A 6,915-nucleotide genomic window follows, 5' to 3' on the forward strand; every position below is an offset into this window, starting at 1 on the left:
AACAGCTTTATTGGCTTATGTGAGAGAGAGCTTACCTCTGATATAACAAAGAAAGAGCATCTGGAGACAGATGTTCTAAATAGCTGAATATGCCAATCCAAATGCCAATGATTTCTGTCTTTAAAAATTTATATCCACTACTGTAAACATTTCTTTGTTATTTTTTATAAATCTATGCTGCATATGCCAGTCTAAATAGGCAAAATCTCAAAAGCTTGACAATGCAGTCTCTCGGTGAGGCTGTGGGAAACAGGTATTTTCACAGCAAATAGTATTACAACCCCTCTAAAAGGAAATTTGGAATACCTAACAAAACCATATAGGCCTTATCCTTTGACTCAGCAATTGCATGTCAGCCTGAACAGAAACTTCCAGCAATATAAAAATACATATGCAAAGATTATTCAATGCAACATGATTTGTAATTGCAAAATATTGAATGCTTAATAAATGCCCAAATATAGGAAAGTGGTTGAATAAACTATAGTACATATATAACACATAGTATTACACAGGTATAAAAAAAGAATAAGTAAGATCTATAAGAAGGGATATGGAGGATTTTTCAGGATATGTTGTTAGAGAGAAACAACTTTTAATAATTGACATCTATATTAACGTTGTTTTTCGACCTAATCCAGGAGATAGTTTGAACTTTAGTACTAGAAATTTGTGCTGACTCAGGGATCATAGAGATGGGTGAGGAAGGCATTTTAAGTCTTTGTCTTCCCTGGGCCAGCCCTGTGGAAATATTCACTAATGGATTCTGTGTGTGGCGGGTCACTTCTCTCAATAGAGAGAAAGGTAGATACATACAAACATTCATAGGGATCCAAAACAGATAATAAATTGTGTTTACGTTTAGATGTCTGCATTGAACACACATTGACTCTGCCATGTTGCAGTATTTACAGACAAATTATGCTTGAATATAGATGCAACAGGTGGACCCGAGTCCAGTGAGTTTGTTGACTCCAAGATTTTACAATGATCTGTTTGATGTAGGTGTGTGTTGATTTAAATTAAATTTCAAGCTTAGAGTGGAGAAGATCTTGTTACTTCCCAAATGATAAAACCTGCTCCGCATCTGCAGTGGTGTGCTCACATTTCCCTTTCTGTTGTCATTCTTCCCACGGGCTGGTTGTTTTAATTTTTTTCTCATCCTTTAATTTTTCTTCTCACTTTAAATTTCAGAGGTTATCTTTGTTGTACAGCTTTGTTATATTCATGACTTTATAGATTTGCTTAAGCAAATTAAGCTTTAAGTTAAGCTGTGGGTTCCTTGATACTTGCACCTGCGCTGTAGGAACTGGGCACTGAAAAGGTTGCCCACACTTATCCCTGGAATGAGCATGTGCCTTTCAGCCTAAGATGTCTCTCCTGTGCTGTCTACTGACAAAGCTTCACTTTGTTCCAGGGGCAAAGGAAAAACATTTAAATTATCACAGACCAGGTGAAAAGAATGAGCTGCGGCAGTAACTACAAATCTGTGTTAAGGTGTGTCTATGTACACTTCCTGTGGCTGTTCCTCTGATAGCTTTATTTTTTCTTTTTTTTCATTCTTTCTCTTCCTCAGTATGTTATTCATAAGTACGTGCACAAGTCTATGAAACAGACTTCCATAACCATGATATATGAATAGATAAATGTACAGGTAGAGGTAGGCATATGGATGACTACATAGCTGGACACATAAAAAGAAAAATAGAAATAAACTGAGATATATATATATATATACATATGTATACATAGATTAAAAACTATCATAGTAAGACAAACATATCTTTATTAAAAACTGAAGTCTGAAGGGCATAAATATAGTCACTGGCAATAGAAATTTAGGGAAATTTGAGATGGCATTTCATCTTGGGCATGGTACCTATCTTTGTTTCCAATTTACCAGCCTTTCTCCTCATCCTGACATCCCAATTTCATATCTTTGGAGGCAGGCCCCTTCTCTTTAATTAGTTTTCAAAACAGATAATAAGGATGTGCCAATCTGGGGGTCTGCATATGAATAGAAACACATGTATTTACTCTTATACTTTACACTCATACACATTTTGGTTCTACGTGTCTCACTGAGACCCAAGGGTCAGCAGCTCTGACCACTGAGGTGTAAGAGCTCTCTTTCCCAGTACCTACTTTTCCCAGTAAGAAATCTCTTGTGTTTCTTTAGGAACATGCTCATATTTACTTTCTCAAGCTTTTTTCCCAAGGGGCTGGTTTTGGTGGTGTTAATCTTTTCTTTTCTTTTCATCCTCATCTTGTAATTCTTTATTCTGTATCTCTTTATTATTGTTTTGTCATATTGCCTCATATATTTCCAATAGGTCTATACTTTTTGTATTTTTAATAATTTTTTTCATTCAGTGGAATAGTTATATATATTAACATAATATCTTTTGCAATCTCTTTCCTTCTTTTAACCAGTTCTTTCAAGTAGGTCATACAGCAATTTATGGTCTAATTTTTGTTTATTCACTAATTTGTATTGAAACCCCAGTGAATTATTTATTCTGCTTCTTCAGGACTCAAATTTGCCATAAACAAATGAGGAAAACAACAGAATTATTCTATTGGAGGTGAATATAATAAATCTAAATGGTTCTTAGGCATTTTTCTATATAATAAAAAGCATCATTTACTGAGCATGCAAACATTATTTTAGATCTTTATAAAAAAAGTTTGGCCATAGAGGATCAGATCCATAAAGACTGCTCTTTGGCTTTAATTATTTTAGATGCAAAACTTCATATTTAGAAAACATTAAGACTAGTATTTATTTCTCACTATCATTCATATTCTTTCCATATGAAGACATTAAATTAACATTCTTAAAAATCTCACAATCACCTTGGCAACCCAATAAGTATGCAGGTCACAAATATGATTTTTGCTGATGGAAAAATTAAGGTGCAGAAATGTGCAATGAGTCCAAGTCATATACTAAGTATCTTTTCTTATTGAAAAATCACTTCTATTTCAATCAACTTTTAAATCATGTCTAATAAAAACATCATTTCAGCTTTATGTCACGCTACCTAATTCTTTATAAAAGAGTGAATTTTATATTCTGGGCAAAGGAAGCAGATATTCAAGTGGATTTCGAAATATTGCAAACATAGTTTTGAGAGAAATGTTAAGGAATAAAAAATAGCATTACCTGAGTCCCAGAGTTGAGAGTTGAGGGAAGAGCTTTCTCCACACTGGAGACAGTCAAAGGCAAGGTACCAGGCAAAATATATGGAAGAAACAGATTCTCAGATCATGATGGTAATGTTAAAAAATTCCCCCCGAAATAAAACAATGAAAAAACTAAAGGAGACAGTTAAAGAATGATTACTATATGAATTAGCCAATGCTCCCCAGAACTCCTAGTGGGTACCTTCCCATTTTCTGGGCTACCAGTTTTGCCAATTCAATTCTGAAATATAAGGGTAATCTCATCCTACACTATTTAGTCCCATGATTTAAATCAATCTAGTTATTTTTACCAGACTTCCAAAGCTTTCCTTTGCACATCTTCCAAATAGAATGGCAGTTGATGTGCTTTTGTATCCCTTTCTAAGTCTTTGTATATGGTAGTATTTTTGTGTTTTGCCTTAACTACTTTAATCCCTTCCCCTGGCCCCTGAATCTTCTACATTCTTAGAGATCAAGCTCACTTATTACTGTGTCTGGGATCCCAAGCAGAACCAGATACTCCTCACTCTTGCCCCACATTAGAAAACTCAAACTGCTAGTGTGGGGGTGTGGGGAGGTGGGGTGGATGTGGGCCACAGAGGGAAAGAAGTCACTGAAGAGGACTAATGCGGTTTTCAGCCTGGCTTCCGCATAGGATGGAAATACGAGGAATGTTCTAAGCCACCCAGCCCTCTGGAGGAGTGGTAGATAGTAAAGGCAGGTGAAAGCTGAATCTAGACTAACTTAAGGTTTTCAAGAGAACCTTAGTCTCTTTTCTATGGGCTAACTTTGCTTCAGAGGCAGCAGACATTGTCACACCAATGAAAGTGGCTGGTCAATCTAACTATGTTGCGTCCCAGGTAATAGTCTATACCTATGCCCTCATTCTTGTTTTTCCATTACATGGTAATTATAAAGTCAATCTGCTTGACTATCGATAGGTCATACCGTAATAGGACTCACAGAAAAGTTGAAAGACTAGTATAAGGTTTTCCATATATCTGGAACCCAGATCCCCTAAATGTTAACATTTCACCACTTCGTTTTCTCTCTCTGTATACATATATACACGTATGTATGTGTGTAAGCCACATACACAATTTAAAATTTTCTAGCAGCCACATTAAAAGCAGGTAAAATTAATTGTAATATCCTGTTTGACCCAATATATGTATGGTATCATTTTGACATGCAATCAGGATAAAAAACAACATCATATTTTCTTTTTGTCGTACAAAATTTTTGAAAGCTGGCGTGTATTTTATACGTACAGTACATCTCAATTAGTAGCCACACTTCAAGTGCTCAATAGCCACACACAGGGATGGCTACCTAATGGACAGCAGAAATACTGATGATCTTTCAAGCTATGGGCTGGATGAGTAAAAGAGAGCCCAGGACTGGGTCTTGGAGCACTTGAACATTAAGGATGCAAATCAAAAAAAAAAAAGAGGAGCTGATAAATGAGACAGCAAATGACAGGCTAGTCGACTAGGAGGAAAACGAAGCAAACATAGCGTCAAGATAGCGTCAAGTGGCCATAAAGGAGGAGACTGTCAACTGCATCAACTGAGGAGGAGAAGTAAAACGAGGACAGAGAAGTGATCCCTGTAATTGGGAAAATGCAATTGTTAGACATCTTGGCAAAACTGTTTCATTGGACTGGGTGCTGCTCTTTAGAACTGAAGAGAGAACCGGAGGTGCAAAGTGGAGACCTCATGTGCGGATATTTCAAAGGCCACAAGCTCCAAACTAATCAATCTCCTCTGACGCTCTCCCCCCCTCTCCTCCAATACTCCGACCTCTATTTGAGGCCTATGCTAGATACCTGGGAAACACTGACTCCGTTTCTTTCAGACCTTGTATGCCATTCACAAAGACATCCCTGTTTCACCTCTTAAATACTTACTGTCTCCTTTGCTCTGTCCATATTTCCTCTTGCAGGCCCTTGCCACCTCTAATCTTCCTGATACTTAGTACTCCTCGCTGTAATTAGATCTCTAGGACTGTCACCCTCAAAATCCTTTTTGTAAAGCCTTGAGACACGCAGAAATGTGGGTCGAGAAGGGGGCGGGGATCGGGTGGTGCTGCCAGATTGAATTTCTAAAAACACAAATCGTGTATTCTTGCCATTCTGCTAAAAAAAAAACCTTGCATGGCTCTTTGTGGAACAGCTCTAGCGTTGCTACTCTTGGATTCCTTCTCTCAATCCCAAATACACACACACACACACACACACACATCCAGTTCTGGTTCATGCTAGCATTTTTATTATCCCTTCTACCCACCCCTCCCCCTCCTTCCAGTAACCCATCCCCTGAAACAGGCAGCACGACCGGCTCATTTTCACTAATTCTTTTTTTTTTTATTTAATGATTACATATCATTATATAATATATATTATATATTATATGTTATATATATGTTATATATATATGTCACATATATATATATATATATATATATATATATTCTTTCATCCCCCACTACTTCAAAAATTCCCTTGTCTATGTGATCAATGACTGTCAAGTGGCCAAATCCAATGATCAATTGTTGTGTCTTATTTTTGGTTCTCCTTCCTCCCTGCAAGCTCCTTTTGCATCCCCTTTTGGTAGTTTCTCCTCACCTTGCTGACCTTGCAATATTGTAGTTTCTGTTTCTATTCAATCCTTCAGTGATATTTCCATAAATGTAAAAACAATCGGTATGCTTGCATTTTCTACGTTTTTATTTCCAACCTAGATCTTATTTCTGAACTTTTGAGTCATACTTCTAAGTGCCTATGTAATACTGACATTTGCAAATTTAATAGGTAATTTTCATTCTCTCTCTCTGTGTCTCTCTCATAAATAAAATCTTTAAAAAAATAATGCCACTGTTCCCTGTACCCCTTTCTTAACACCAACTTCCTTGCCAGTATCAGAGACTCTATAAATTCTTTGTTCTAGTAATTCTTTCCTCGCTTTTTTTTTTTTAAGATTTTATTTATTTATTCATGAGAGACAGAGAGAGAGAGAGAGAGAGAGAGAGAGAGAGAGAGAGAGAGAGAGAGAGGCAGAGACGCAGGCAGAGGGAGAAGCAGGCTCCATGCAGGGAGCCCGACGTGGGGACTCGATCCCGGGTCTCCAGGATCAGGCCCTGGGCTGAAGGCGGTGCTAAACCGCTGAGCCACCCGGGGTTGCCCAATAAATAAAATCTTTAAAAACTAATGCCACATTCACAAACTATGCTCACCACACTCATCCATTCATCATAGTTTTTTTTTTTTTTTTTTTTTTCTCAAGTACCAGCTTTTGTCATTGTTTCCAACTAAACTGCAAACTCTTGGAGGTCCGAGAGCTCGTCTCCTGACGTTTGTACCCGGCACGTCCCTTGACACATCATTAGGTGTTCAATCAAAGGTGTGAGCGCTAACAGCAGTCCGAGGCCGCCACAACGGGGGCGCGTCTTCCGCGTCTCCAGGCCACGCCGGGTCACGCAGGGGGCGCCCGGCCTCCAGCCGGACGGGAGGCCCGCACTTTCCCGGGCGGAGCTTCGCGGCGCCGCAACCACAGCGGGGCGGGAGCCCACGGGGGGGGGCGCTCGGCGGGCGGGAGGCCGCGGGGAGGCACCGCGACAGTCCCCGGGGGCGGCGGACGGCGAAGCCCCGCCTCCTCCTCCCCCCCCCCCGGGCAGCCTCCGCCGGCCACGTGACCGCGGCCGCTCACATGAGCGTGGCCCTGCGTGACC

The 6,915-nt window shown here is 39.2% G+C and overlaps 1 long non-coding RNA gene across 3 annotated transcripts; it reads right to left on the reverse strand.

Annotated features, from left to right (window-relative positions):
• Nucleotides 1-1,271: 1,271 nt before the first annotated feature.
• Nucleotides 1,272-6,751, reverse strand: LOC102153203. 3 transcript variants are annotated; one of them, XR_005383918.1, is made up of 4 exons: nucleotides 6,474-6,751; nucleotides 5,096-5,289; nucleotides 3,167-3,209; nucleotides 1,272-1,684 (listed from the first exon to the last, which is right to left on the reverse strand). It is a non-coding gene; the product is annotated as an uncharacterized LOC102153203 (long non-coding RNA). The 3 variants fall into 3 exon arrangements; XR_005383917.1 differs by having other exon boundaries at nucleotides 5,096-5,320; XR_005383919.1 differs by having other exon boundaries at nucleotides 5,096-5,323.
• Between the last annotated feature and the right edge of the window lie 164 nt (nucleotides 6,752-6,915).

The sequence above is a fragment of the Canis lupus genome, chromosome 34 (genome assembly GCF_011100685.1).
Source record: "Canis lupus familiaris isolate Mischka breed German Shepherd chromosome 34, alternate assembly UU_Cfam_GSD_1.0, whole genome shotgun sequence".
NCBI classification, from domain to species: Eukaryota; Metazoa; Chordata; class Mammalia; order Carnivora; family Canidae; genus Canis; species Canis lupus.